Below are 15,613 nucleotides of genomic sequence, written 5' to 3'. Positions count from 1 at the left end.
ACATCCAGCGATACCTGTGCTGCCAGAGGCTGGGCAAGGGGTCTACATTTGCCTTTGCAGATTCAGACCCGCCTTCCTCCTGCTCCACTGTCCCCATGGGCTTCCTCAGTGGGTTCTGCGGTCTCTGGTTGGACCTGTGTACCTGTGTACCTTCCCCTGTGTGATGTGTTCAGGTGTGTGAGTGTGTGAACACGTAAGAGTGTATGCTGTGGTTTATGTGCATATGAGGGAGTGTGTTTTCTGTTCCTTTGAGAGAGACAGGAAACCAGAACACAGTTTTGACATATAAAGAAGTGAAGTCCAGCAGGAGCTTGGTGGGGTATTCCTGACTTCTTCCCTTCTTTCCTGAGGTCACCACTGTGCTCCAGCCTATTTTGGCATATGGTCCATGTAGCTCTCTCCTGCCTGTCTGTGGGGTCTTATACTCTCCCATGTGGGTCTCAGTGGTCCTTTGCCCCCACCTTTAGGAATAAACCTTTATTAACCCCTTCTTGAAATGTCCTTACCCCTATGCTCTGCTGTCCCTTTCCCGTCTGGAATCTTCCCCATCTCGGCCTGAGCTTTCCTCTCAGCATCACAGAACACAGCCCAAAGTGCAGCCCTTGATCGAGTCCTCCCCACCTGCTTTTCTGAACAGACCATGTGCGTGTTTGCCTCAAACCTACCTGTGGGTTTCTCTAGCACTGAGCACGAGAAAGCCCGGACAGCTTAGTGGAGAAGTGCAGCGTGGATGGCAGGCTGGGTCCGGGAATGTGTGGGTAGAGTAAATGGAGGACGGTTTTATTATCCTGAGCTGGGATACACACAGTCATAAAAGGAATTCCCACAGAAGTCCTCTAAATCATGAACTTCTCTAGCTCTACCTTTGCTGAGATTGGGGGGAAAATTCCACTTCTGGTTCCTCTTTAGACTACTTTCTCCAGGGACGCCTGGGTGGCTCCGTTGGTTGGACGACTGCCTTCAGCTCAGGTCATGATCCCGGAGTCCCGGGATCAAGTCCTGCGTCGGGCTCGCAGCTCCACGGGGAGTCTGCTTCTCCCTCGCTCATGCTCTCCCTCACGGTCTCTCTCTCAAATAAATAATAAATAAATAAAATCTTTTTTTTTAATTTATTTTTTATTTATTTTCAGCATAACAGTATCATTATTTTTGCACCACACCCAGTGCTCCATGCAATCCGTGCCCTCTCTAATACCCACCACCTTGTACTCCAACCCCCCCCCTCGCCACTTCAAACCCCTTAGATTGTTTTTCAGAGTCCATAGTCTCTCATGGTTTACCTCCCCTTCCAATAAATAAAATCTTTAAAAAAAAAAAAAAAAAGAATACTTTTTCCAGCAAGTGAGGTCCATGTGCATTTTCCCCTTGAACAGGTGAAAGGGGAGCTAGTGGGGTCCCATGATGGATTTCCTTGGTCTGTGTTGATGGGTGAGAAGGAAGGGGGTGATGGGCCCAATCAGTGGTCGCTGTTGGACTTCCCAGGTGCCCTCTAGGCTCCCTGAAATGCAGCATGCTGTGGCCTGGGACACAAGTGTCAAGCCCAGACTAGATATCCTCCAGACCCTGGAGGAGAGGCAGGGGCTCTGCACAGCCATCAGCCATCAGTGGTTAGTCCCTAGCCTTTTCCTGATGATTCCTCTCCTTCTGAAAGCCGTGGAGCTGGACCCTTCCCACCCCACTTCCCTATGGACACCCGCCAGCATTGTTCACAGCCCACTCACAAGATGTTGCCTCCTGTGGATCACCTCTGTCCTGGTCCTCAGGCTGTCAAGGATCTTTTGCTCCCATAGTGGCTGTCACCTCCCTCCTAGGATATTAGTCACCTGCCATGTCTCCCTCCAGCTCATGGAAGACAGGACCGCTCTTCCCACCCCACAGGCCTCATGCTGGGACACAATGAGCCAGCCCCCTGTTGCTGATGAGGATTGATTGTCTCTCTTGCTCAGGAAGCTGGTCCTTGTTGACATCCTGCCTCCCAGGTGGGACATGCTCCTCATTTGGCCTATGGCTCCATCCTTCTCAACATTGAAGTCCCAGCCACCTGTCTGAAGTGGCCCTCATGTCCCTGCCCTGTGTTCTGCACAACACCTCCCAGAGTCGTCTGCTCATCTGTCAGTCTGCACCCGAAGCGTGTGTTTATTGCTACTGCTGTCACTGGAGTTTCTTTCCTTTTGTTTGGTTTTTGGCCTGTCTTCCTCCTACTGGAAAGCTGGCCCCAGGCAGGTGCCATGTACCCAAATACCCATTGCCCCAGTATATGATTAGATCTCAGCTGTTTTTGTGGGTGGAACGAATGACTGAGTGAATGAATGAATGCATGGTCACATCTCTGTGTGCAGCCCTGAAAGTCTGGTAGGGAAGAAGCACGTTGCTTTCGTCCAGGGGACATCATGTTCTGGCTGGGTCACACTGCCTGCAGGTGGGCCCCTGACCCGTTGTAGCACCGCGCACGTGGCTGGCTCTTGTTGTGTCCCAGTGTCCTCACTGTGGAGTGAGGACAGTGAGGCCATTGTTGTGAGGGTAGATGGCCACCATGTGCAGCCCTTTAGATCAGAGCCTGGAGGCTAGTGCTAGTGGAGAGAATCTTATTCCCACTGCTTCTGCCTGTCTCCTCCTGCCACACACAGACTGGATGCATGCCCCACATACCACATGTTATAGACCCCACACACCATGCACACAGATACTGCACACACACACACACACCACACATACACATATGCACCACACATGCACACACCACACATACATATATGTACCACCCACACCATGTACACACCACACTCATGCACAAACCACACATACATATATGTTTCATGTATATACCACACACTGCACGTGCTATGTGCATGTGCATATGTGCCACACATGTGTGTCACACACAAATGAACCATATGCATATCACACACATGCACATATGTATCGCAGTTCACGCATCACATATATACCACACACATATACCACAGGTATGCACAGGCACATATCACCCGCATATACCATAACCACAAACACCCCACATACATGCCACAACACTCAATACCACCTACCATACACAAATCATATCCCACATCTACAGACACACACACACAATATACACACACTGTATATCACACACCACACACATACCCACATTCTTCACCCCACATACCACACACACTACATACCCCACATGCCACAGACACACCATCATACCATATATCACACCACACAGACAAACCCCACATACACACCAAAGTCCCAAACACACCATGTACCACACATAGTACACACATGTATACCATACTGATACACACCCCCCACACATCATAGACCCACACATGCACCACATACCACACGCACTCCATGCTACACACCACACATACACAATACCCCACATACCACAAACACCCCCCATACACACCATATATCACACACCACACCCACATACCACGAACACATCGTACCCCCAAACAACACACCACACACACACCATACGACACATACATATGCACACCATATATCACACCATACATACACTTACCACATATGCCACACACCACAAACACGCCACATACCGCACACACCACACACACCATATACCACATACAAACCCCACACCCCTATACCATATACCTCACACAATATACACCATATATCACACATCACACATGCACTGTATACACACATCCCCACATATACCACTTATTACACACAACACACACATACACACCACACAGACATACATACACACCTATTCCACATAACACACATCACAGATACACATACACACACACACACACACACTACACACCCCACATGATGCATGTACACACACCACACACATACCACACATGCAGACCATATATACACATACCCTACAGACACAAATACACCACACAAACACAACACACCCATCATATTCCACACGTACACAACAAATCAATCAAAAGGTCCCATAATTCATTTCCCCAAACATCTCGTACTCTGTCTGCCTCTTTCCAATTGCTCCGTCCTGGTTGCAGCCATCACTGTCTCTCCCTGATTGAAAATATTATTATCTTTTCCTCCAAATGTAATTTAAATTGCTCTTAATGGTAGGGACTGAGACAGGATGTTGAATCCATGAGGTGCCCCTGCCCCTGCAGTGCCTGATCTGGGTATAATGTATTTTCGACTTGCTTTGCCCTCTCTTGTCAATAGGAAACCCTGCTCTGGAGACAAGAGCAAGGCACGCTCTGTCCAAGGGCATACAGTATGGGGCTGCAGCAGCAAGGTTCAGCCTGATAGATTTGGGGCTTTCTCTTCAGAGGGCCCTTGGCCTTATCCTGTTGGATATCCTTTAGGATTCAGACCTTCCTGGGCATGAAGGTCTGGGCTGGCTTACACTGCAGAGCTAAGGGACTGGCATTTGTGAGCAGTTCCAGAAGGGACCAAGTTAGTCCTTGGAGCACCCAGGCTCCAAGCGTGGGTTCAGAGCCATCACAAAAATGACTCACTTACGGTGAACGTACAAGTCACTGTCACCAACTCTTGAGGTTGTGTTAGTCTTCTTGGGCTGCCATAACACAAGACTGGGTGAGTTAAACGTGAACATTTATTTTTTCATAGTTCTGGATGCTAGAAGTCCAATATCGAGTGCTGGGGAGACCTCTCCACTTGGCTTGCAAGCTGCCATCTTGCTGGGTTTTCCCATGGCGTCTCCTGTGTGTTGGGGGGAGGGAAAGAGAGCAAGTAATCTCTATATCTCTTTCTCTGCATAAGGACACTAATCCTGTCCGATTACCTCCCAAGGACCCCATCTCTAAATACATCACAGTGGGAGTTAGGGCTTTAACCTATGAATTAGTGGGACATGCTGTTCTGTTCATAACAGTGGTGGAGTTTCAGCTAGGTTTTGCTGTGCCCCTACTGTCCTACATGTACTGTCTGTCTGAGTGGACCTATATCCTTGGAGCTCTGCCATGTGGGCTCATGGCCAAGACAGCATGTCACGTATAGAGGGGGACTCTCCTTGTCTGCTGCAATGACCTCCCTTCTCCTGCTGCCTGTTGAACTGTGCTCTTCTTTTTAACCTGGTACTTCACAGTGATTCCATGGAAAGCCTTGGAGAGGGTTTGGCTGGGATTCCGTTGGACTTACCACTTCACCTTTCTAAGACCGTGCTCTTATCTCAGAAATGGGGAAAACATACTCACCTAGTATCAGGATGTCAGTGATCCAGTTAAAGAAATACTGTGGAAGTCTTTAGTAGATTAAAAAAATGCTTATACACAAGAAAGGAGTTATTATAGATGCTATCACTGAATTACTGACATTCATAAATAAAATGTTTCAGTAAATGTATCAGGAATCTGCTCAGATCTGAGTAATAGAAAACCAACCAGCTAATGACTTGGTTTCCACAACTAAGGAAGAGCCCCAGGGTTACTGTCTGGTTTAGAAATTTGACCCATCTGCTTGACATCTCCGTAATTCTCTGGACTGCGTGGCCACAAGATGGCTGCTGAAGCCATAAGCATTATGTCCTAGTTCAAGGGAGAAAAGGGGGCCAGTGCTGGCTGCTCTCTGATTCCCTTTTATCAGGACTGCAAAGATCTTCTGGAAGTCTTCCAGGTAGTTTACTGCTTAGGTTTTATTGGCCAGAACTGGGTCATGTTGCTACCACTAGCTCAAAGGGAAGCAGGGAATGTAGGAGACACTTTTGCCACCATTGACTTGTGCTAACCAAGACCCATCACCTGAGGCCAGGCATACTCACCACCACCACCACCACCACCACCAAAATCAGGTTTCGATAGTAAGGCAGAAGGAGGAGAATGGGTGTTGTAGAGACAACAAGGAAAAGATGTGTTCCTCATAGGCTCATACTTTGCTTCCTATGAGTTGGGATTCAGAATTGCCCGTGGTAGCACCTGAGATGGGAATAGAAAACAGGGTTTAGGCTAGTTTAAGGTTAGATATGAGTCTCATTTGGCAGTGTGCAGGTGTTGGAAAGGGGCCTGCCCTCCATCAACTGTACCTGGTGTTCTGCCCTCCACTGTATGCCTGCTTTCTTTCCTGTTGGTATCTGTCTTGCTCTCCTCCACTATCCCTTGGTCCTTTGACTTCCTTTGGCTTTGCTTTTCATTCAGTCTCCACTTTGGTCAATTGTGAAAAAAGTTTAAAAATGTGATATTGGTTCTACTTCAAAGTCTTTCATCAAGAAACATAAGGCGGTGTTAAATGTAAATGGAAGAAGCCCAGGCTTCAACCAACCCATGTGGAGGCTAGGGAGACCAGAGCCAGGCTCCCTTGGACACCTGCCCTGCTGAAGGAGGTCAGTACAGCTGCCCAGCAGTTGTGAAGCCCAGGAAGGGAATGTGTGTCTTTCATTTGTTCTCACACTGATGTGAGTACCCTTGTGGGCAGAGCCTGGCAAGACCTTGGGTCTTGCTGTCCCAACAGCAAAAAATATGAAAGAGAACCCGATGCCACAATTTGGTATCTCTTAGAAGGAAAGTGTTATACTTTGACTCTGAAAAAATAAAGGAAGGTCCTAGATAAATGTGGATGGTGATCTTGAGGCTGATTCTAAGCAAAAAGATGGTAGGGTCAAGAAGGTTAACACAGCAAAGCTCAAATTGGACCTCTGGGTCAGACACTTTCTTCTGTTTCCAAATAGTCTGTTCCCTGAGTTTGTCCCAGCTCATGTTCCTGAAAGCACTCATCTGAATGGGGTGCATGCTGGGAAGATTCGACAGGTGTTACTGTTAATACTTGGCTGTATTTCAAGAAATGTGTGCATTCCCTTGGGGCTCTTCTAACAGAGAGGCAAATTTTGTTCAATAAGAAGATGTTTTCTTTGCTTTGAAAGTTTATCCTGGTATCTTGCTGATGGTTTGACCATTCTTGAATTATGTTTTAACTGAAAATTTGTGAAGAGTATTTGAGGGTTTTTTTGTGTGTGTTTTTTTTTTTTTTTTTGGCATGAAATTTTTACCCCAACATATACAGGCATTTCTTTTGGGGTTCCTAAAACCAATTCCTATTTGGGGAGTTTCCTTCACACATGACACCATACAATTCTTAGACACCAGTAGGGTGTCTGATAATTCAACTTCATTCTGACACTGTCTACCCAGAGATAACATCAGATTCTGTTGCTTAAGGGTTCAGTCCTATAGGGTTGCTCCCATCCCTAATTTAAGATGCTTGTGGCAAGCCTCGGGCTGCTGTTGCCTGTCCTTCTGATCAGCTGGCTGCAGATTAGAGGTGCTGCCTGCTTGAGCTCCTTTAATTTGCTAGAGCGGCTCATAGGACTCAGGGAAACACTTACATTCATCAGCTTATTAAAGGATGTGATCAGTTTGCAATGACATGGATGGAACTAGAGGGTATTATGTGAAATAAGTGAAGTAAGTCAGTCAGAGAAAGACAATAATGAGATCTCACTTATATGTGGGATTAAAGAAACAAAACCAGAACATAGGGGAAGGGAGGGAAAAATAAGACAAAATAGCGAGGGAGACAAACCTTTAAGACTCTTAATCATAGGAAACAAACTTGAGAGTTGCTGGAGGGGAGGAACGTGGAGAGATGGGATAACTAGGTGATGGACATTAAAGAGGGATGTGGTATAATGAGCACTGGGTGTTATGTAAGATTGTTGAATCACGGAACTCTACCTCTGAAACTATTAACACACTATATGTTAATTAATTTAATTTAAATAAGAAAGAAAGGGATAGAAAGAAAGAAAGAAGAAAAGAAAGAAAATAAATGATCGAAGATAGGAATCAACATCCAGATAAAGAAGCACACGGGATGAGGTATGGGGAAAGGGCAGGGAACTTCCTCTCTGGCTGGGTCACTCTCCCTACATCTCCATGTGTTCATCAACAAGGAATCTCTCTGAACCCAATCCTTCTGGGTTTTTATGAGGACTTCATTGCATAGTCATGGTTGACTAAGACTTTTAGTCAATTATGGAACAAAATATTGTGTTTGGATTTTCTTTCTTTTGACCCCGTCTTAGTCTGTGCTGGTTGCTATAACAAAATACCACACTGAACTGCTTCTAGGGGGCTGAGAAATTGTATTCTCTCCATTCTGGAGGCTGGGAATCTGAGAGCATAGCACCAGCATGGCTGTCTTCTGGTGAGAGCATTCTCCTAGGTTGCAGACCTTGTGTCCTTCCACAGTGGAACACAGAGGGAGCTCTGTGGGATCTCAGTTGTAAAAACACTAATCCCATTCAGGAGAGCTCTACCTTTATGATTTAAACACCTCCCAAAGACCCCACGTCCTAATACTCATCATCTTTGGAGGGTAGGATTTCCAAACACGAATTTGGGCAGGACACCAACATTCAGACCATAGCAGACTCCTTCCTTATGTAAAAGTACTACATTTTGAGGGGTCAACCAACAAATGAAATGACATCTATTATTAATTTTTAAAAACTTAACTTATAAAAATGGCAACTATAGGTAGGGAAATTGTCTCAGTACCGTTAAATGCCGTAACAGCACCTTAGTAGAAGAAGCACCCGGAACTGGATGGTTGCCTCCTAAATTTGGGGGAAGCCTTCAGGTGAAATGACATAGATCATGAGATAGACCACATCCTATGAGGTCCCAGGCAATTTCCAAGTGTTTTTTGGTTGGGTTTTTGCTCTATGATCTCAGCTCCATATTACTTTTTTTTTTTTTTTTGAGAATGCAAACATCTTATCAAATATGGAATGTTCATTATAGGGAGGCTGACTCCAATGGGCTCTGCTCACGTTTAAACCTTCTTGGGGGAACAGGTGTTCCTGAGCACAGCTGTAGTGCCAGGGGAAGCCTCCCAACTTTGCCAAGTCCACAGTGGGGATTTCCAAACTCTTCCTCCAGAGATCCGGTCAACACTAGAGCAGTGGCTTTTCCACGGCAATACCCCAATCACTTTAAACCCAATTAGGAGATTGGGAATATTTCTTCATTTTTCGTTGCTTCTCTTGGACCAAATCAGAACGAAATCTGGAGATACTCAGAAAAAGCATTATGTAAGAGCTTAATAATAGGAACTTAGAATTAAAAACAGAAATGAAACGTATCCGTAAACCATAATGAGTTGTAGCAACCCATAGTAACTCACGCAGACTTTGTCACACATCTTTTCATAGTCACATGTTGTGTGCATGTGAGTGTATGTATACATGTATGTATGTAGCTGTGTGTGCACACACTTGTTTCCTTACTGGGTCATGTGACTCTGAACAACAGCTACTGTGGGCAAATTACTTAGCCTCTCTGAGACTCAGCTGCAAATGGGAATAATGGTATTGACCCTTCCGAGCCTGGAGGGGATTAAATGAGGTGATGCTATAGAAAGTCTTGTACATTGCCTGGCACATAGGAACTGGCAAGTAAAGGACAATTGAATTGAATAGAAGTGAAATGACCCACAGTATTACTGAGGCTACAAGTGAGAGAGGGAACTGTGGGGTTGGATGCCACAAGTGGCCAAAGGCCACCCCTCTTCACTCTTGGAAAGTAAGTGAGCCCACATCCCCATGATGCTGGGTGACAGTATCTGTGTGCTCTCTGGACCCTTGCCATCTTGATCTCTCAGGATTGTAGACCATATGCACAGCCAGCTCCCTTGCAGTGGGACAAGGATGGCAGCAATATCTTTCAGAAGAAACTCACATCTCCTTGTTTAACCTTTATACTGGACTATAAGATGCTCTGTGGTCACTTTTAATTATTACTTATTTTGATAAGTTCTCTCATTTTGATAAAAGGAAATGCTTTCTCTCCATGATCTTAAGACAGGAAGCATAGAAGCTGGTATTGATCGAGTGGTAGGTGGGATAGTAGCCGTTAGCTGCAGGCTGGCAGTGATAACTGGGGGACTCTGGAAGGGCTCATCCCCTTACTAGGCCCTCCAGGAGGGTCTGAAGAGAAGACTTGAGTGTCAGGAAAAATCTAAATAGGTCTTTTTAGTCATAGGGGCCTTGAATGCCTAGTGTGGTATATTTAACAGACTAAATGGATCTTTGAGTCATTCTCCAGTGCATTTAAGAGATTGACTTGGATAGTCCCTTCTTAAATGTGTTGCTGAGAGAATTGAGAGACTTCCTGACTCACAGGAAAAAATCTCTTGTTGCACATGTGGTTTCTTAACTCCTGAAAGGCACATCACTGAGAGCCCTGGTGGGAAGTTTCCTGCCCAGAGATGCACTGATTCTTACAAGATGGGCCACATGCTGCTGGGATTGAATGAGACTCAGGAAAGGGTTTAACACCAGCAAAAATCTTACCCAGACTCTTAGTAGCAGAAAATGATCCTAGTTCTCTGGACAGAATGAGCCTCAAAGGGTTTAGGGTTTGGAAGCTAACAGTAGTTTTGCATAAAGCAGTTTACAGGTTTATGGTCACGATCACAACAGATTAGTCCGAATGCCACTCTGAGCTTGTAGAAAATGTCCAAGTTCGTAAACTGCTTTGGTGTATTGTCACATAGAAACTTTCTTAGAATGGGTTCTACGGGGGCACCTGGGTGGCTCAGTGGGTTAAGCCTCTGCCTTCGGCTCAGGTCATGATCCCAAGGGTCCTGGGATCGAGCCCCACATCGGGCTCTCTGCTCTGCAGGGAGCCTGCTTCTTCCTCTCTCTCTGCCTGCCTCTCTGCCTACTTGTGATCTCTGTCAGATAAATAAAGAAAAAATCTTTAAAAAAAAAAAAAAAAAGAATGTGTTCTACGTAATAGGATGTTTTGGCAGTTTGGGGAGGTCAGAGAGTCTGGGAGACATTCACCTCCCTCTGATACCCTGCCAAGCTTGGTAGCTGATGGTGTATTTTAATTGGTTTGTATTCATTAATTAAATGTAGACATTTGTTGTTCATTTTGTTGGGTTTTGAAGGAAGGAGATCTCAAGAGACCCCAAGCTGTCTCTTAGCTGTCAGCCTCCTAGAGGACGCCCACAGGGGCCGTTCTTCCCGGGGACTGTGGGTTGAGACCACATACCCCCCCCCTTCCTGTTCCAGAGCCTGTTGCTCTCTTTACACATGTGTGTTTTTAAGTAAAGATGGTGAGTGTGATGAATTAGTTCTTGGACTTTGCCCGATATAACTGTTAGTTCCTGCCTGTGCCTCTGACTGCAGGTGACACAGCCCTGTCTTTGGAAGCGATGCTTCCACATGCTCTGGCCATGTGCCTGTATGGACAGAGGCAGCCATCACCGCCATCACTGCCCATTGCAAACAGAGAAGGGAGAAATGGGGGAACAGGTATCCTGTGCTGAGCACCAGCCTCCCAGATACCAGGCTAGTCCCTGTTGTCTTGCCCTTCCTCCTCACAGAGGCTTTTGAATGTCATTCTCAGCATTCGGGGAGGGCAGTGGGCCCCAGGGGAGAGGCAGAAAGAGTCCAGGCCTGTCCTGTGCCACGCCTGTATTGGCAAGCGCCTGCCAGTACAGGTTCACTGTTAAGCCGCCCGTGCTCTCTAGGTTACGAGAAAGCCTACACTTGAGTGATCCTTTTCAGTTCATTAAAAACCAGACTTAATAATCCAGCACGCACAGTCTCAGGGCTGGTAGAGCCTCTGCTGGGATCCACCTCTCACTTTCAGACTGATCCGGGACCCCACTCCTCCTCAGGAGCTATGAGGGGTGCAGTCATCATGGACCTTCTAACAGGTGGTCTTGGGAAGCATTTCCTCCTTCAGCTCAGTTTAGGGGTAGGAGAAGGTCAAGAGCAGCCCTTCATGGGCAGTTTCCAATTCTTTGGTCTGAATGCCTGTGGGCCAAGGAGGAGCCACACATAAAGCTGCCTTCTGATCCCTGCCTTCTTCCCAGGGCCCTCAATATGGGGCACTGATGTATTCTTAGTGTCTAGTAATCCCTTCACTGCTTCTTTTGTGCATTTTGTGAGCACTTCTAGATTTCAATGAAATTATCTAGTCCGTGCTTGAACCAGAGTGGTCTCTACAACTGTGAGCCTGACCTTTTCTCAGGTAGGCTGGGTTGAAATGGCTCACACCCATCCCTTGTGGTGTGTGTGTCTGCAGGTGACATTCAGCCCTGGGGCCGGGGGGCGGGGCACATGTTCATGGAGACCCACTATGACTGCTCCTCTCTAGGGGGACTCTGTCAGCCCCCTCGACCCCCGCCCCACCCGAGGACACACAAGGTCTCCTTGATGACTGACCTGTTTCTGAAATCAAGCCCAGCTCACCACACAGACACAGAATTGTCTCGAAGTAGAGGGAGGACGGGCGGGAGCAGGGGGGATGGCGGTGACGCAGAATTGACTCCTGGCCTTGCGGCCTCCTGATGTCCTGTCTAGGGCAGCTGGAAAGGAGAGGGTGGACCGTCCCCAGGACAGAGGTGGGCAAGGCAGGAGAAGGAGCCAGCCCCGAGGTTCAGGAAGGGGGAGGTTTCTGGGGAGACTCTCAGAGGGTCAGATGGGGCCTGAGTATTTCCCATATATACCACAAAAGTGGGAGCCCCATGAGAGCTGTGCTTAAGGTCCCATCCCAGAGCTGTCTCCGGCCCTCTGGGGGAGAAATGCAGGGAGAAGGACACCTCTCTCACCACCCACTCTGCATTTTCAACATCCTGAACTGTTGTTTGTGCGACTTTATCTGAAGAAAGGGTCTGCTCCTAAAAGGGTTTGGAGTAAATGTAGGCCAAGACCGCCTACTGTACCATGATTTAATTAGATCAAATGAATTCATTTCACTTCCAGCAAGACTGAATAACATTTGTCTCTTATCCCTGCTACACTCTACTCCACTGTAGTTTAAAAAAGCTTCGGTCATCCCCCAGCCAAGGGCTTACCCTCATCACCCATTGTCACTGCCTCAACAGCGATGGTGTGGAAGCTTCTGGTTCCTTAAGCAGATGTGTTGAGTTGGGTTATGCCCCTCTGGGTAGGGAGTTCATCTTAAAGGGTCTACTCATGGGGGTCGTTCCCACAGGTTTATGCCTGGTCCTGGGCTCACCAGAGCAGGCATGCTCTGGACATCAGCTGCATGAGAACCTTGCTCTCAATATCCTCACTGAGGAGGACACTTCTTGACTCACTGCCGTTACAGAAACTGCCTGAGAAACGGGCCACAGACCTCAGACAGCCAGTCCTTCTATTTCAGTTAAAACTCTGTGACTTCAGCAGAAGGGCTCAGTAACACCTATGGAAAAGAAATCCAGTCTTTGTTCCTTGTGAAACTCCAGCCAGTGGAGGGACAATATGGCTTTAAAAGGGATGATAGGTAGATAGATAGATAGATAGATAGATAAAGAAATAAAAAGGGTGCAGATGTCCACCAGTGTCCTCCAGAAGACAAGCATAGTGGTGTCCTCTCACCTCCCCGGAAGCCTGCTTGCCAAGCACAGAAAGGAGGTATGTCAGTGGCATACTTTGCCAGGGAATCTGAGCCAACAGTGTTGTCAGGACAATAAGAAATAAACTTAAGATACACAATTTTATTTTATTTAGATATTCTGTTTATTTGAGAGAGAGCACAAGCGGGCGGAGAGGGCAGAGGGAGAGTGAGAAGCAGACTCTGCGCTGCGCAGGCAGCCCATTGTGGGGCTCGATCCCGGACCCTGAGATTGTGTCCTGAGCCAGAAACAGATGCTTAACTGACTGAGCCACGCAGACACCCCTAGATATACAATTTTAAAGAAATGTTTTGTGAAAGGGGAAGAAACAAAAGAAAAATGACATTTTTACCCAGTTCTCTTAAGGATTTTGAAGTGATATTGCAGAAAGATGTGGAAAAATGTTTTTATTCCTCTGCTCTGAGCAACAGGCAGGGCAGAAGGAGGGCAGGATATTTTGGGCCTGCAAATTTGAAATTGCCAGCCTCCAGTCTAGAGTGGGTTGCTAAGTGACCCAGCGACTTGGTCCACTCTGAGCTTCTGTCTCTTTCTCTAGAACATGATTATTGATTGTGTGAATTAGTGGTTTTCAGCTGTGTTATTTTCACTTGCCCTGAAATGCCCTGCTCAAGTGAAGTTTTACCCACAAAAGTAAACAGACAGGCCTATTCACTGATCCTTCCTCCTTCTCTCAGCCGAAAGGGCACCAGGAAGCCTGGGAAAGAGCCTTATGATGGTGATTTCTGGGGATGCCTCACACTCTGGAAAGTTGTGGGATCTACCCCCTCCCAGCAGTGTTTACACTGATTCCTATTTGGGGTTCAATTCAGGCCTGAAGGGTTTTGACCTGAAATGATCCCTGTGGTAAGTATTTTTATATCAAAGAGGTGGCGATTGCCTTTCAAAGAACCAATAAAAAAGGAAAGAATGGTGACTTCCTGTCTTATTTCCTATATAATAAGTCAGTCTATTAAAAAATGTGTAAGATGTGAATATCACCTGAGCCTACTTAGCCCCCGCATTTCAGATGTGCTACAGCAGGACTGAATTTTAGTGACATCAAGGTTATCCCATAAATAGTTACTTCTAATATGAATATCAGGATATTGCATTTAATATGCAGTTGGGTATTATTCTGTTTTATTTTGTGACTTCAGGTAAAAGCCAGAGAGAGTAGACGAGAAGCACACTGTTGGTGCATGAAGCTCTGTGACCTGAACGTAGTGTTGCTTTAGCATGATATATGGACGCACGTTTGCTGTGCAACTGACTTTTTAGGTATTTGTATGTACTTGGTTTTATGTTTATTATCATATAACATAGAGGTATATATTTGTGTTATCTTATTCTATTTCATGTTTGTATAAAGAACCATTAGCCATATAACATAGGTTCAGTATTTAAAGCCATTCTGATTTCTTTGGGCTTTTAATCATGGATTGAATAGCGAACCTCATGTCCTTGTATGCACACACACACACACACACACACACACAGGACCCATTTTATCCTCAGGCAATTTTAGCACCCACAAAGTAGATGATATTTCCCCTAATTTGCTTGATTGAAAAAAAAAGAAAAAAAAAAAAAAGACTTCAGGGGCCCCTGGCTGGCTCAGTCAGTGGAGTGCGCAACTCTGGATCTCAGGGTTGTGGGTTCAGGCCCCATACTGGACGTAGAGATTACTTAAAAATAAAATCTTAAAAAACAAAATAAAACCTGAAAAATGTTGCTGTTTCTCCAAAAATGCAATTTTATGTACCTGGAGAAAATGTCTCATGTATCCATGGAGACGTGCCCCTGCTGGCCTGGAGGGTGGCGGCCCAGAGAGCCAGCCAGGGGACCTCCAAGTGCCAAGCACCCCAAGGGCAAGGAAGGGAGGAGTTCTGTTCCCTGAGGCAGCCCTGAGCTCGGCGCAGGGACAGCCGCGTCAGGGCCACTCCTGTGTGTTCCTGCCCGTCCTGCGGGCCTGGGGAGAGGAGAGCCCTGCCGGGGCTGAGAGCCTGGGGGTCTGTCCTTGCGCGTGGCCTCCTGTCACCTGGAGCACGAGGCTGCCTCAGCCCTACCTGCGGGCCCTGCCAAAGCTCTGTCCCGCTTGTGTTCAGTGCTGAATGCTCCGGCGATTATTCACTAGGAGAACTAATTGCAGGGTGGAATTTCTGGCCGTATCCGCTTTCCAGAACAATTTGCGGAAACCTGATTCTGTTCTTTTTAAATAATGGGGCTGCCGGGTACTGCTGTACATTAAGCTGTGTGTGTGTGTGTGTCCTTTCATTGGTTGTTGTTG

At 46.6% G+C, this 15,613-nt stretch overlaps 1 protein-coding gene across 1 annotated transcript in view; it reads left to right on the top strand.

The window, feature by feature from the left end:
- Positions 1 to 15,613, top strand: part of OTUD7A (OTU deubiquitinase 7A) — a 365,100-nt gene that overhangs the window by 56,511 nt on the left and 292,976 nt on the right. The gene's annotated exons all lie outside the window — the stretch shown is intronic.

Source organism: Mustela nigripes, chromosome 13 (genome assembly GCF_022355385.1).
Source record: "Mustela nigripes isolate SB6536 chromosome 13, MUSNIG.SB6536, whole genome shotgun sequence".
Taxonomy (NCBI): domain Eukaryota; kingdom Metazoa; phylum Chordata; class Mammalia; order Carnivora; family Mustelidae; genus Mustela; species Mustela nigripes.
Note: the sequence above shows the minus strand (reverse complement) of the source record. Positions and strands in the feature narration are given on the sequence as shown.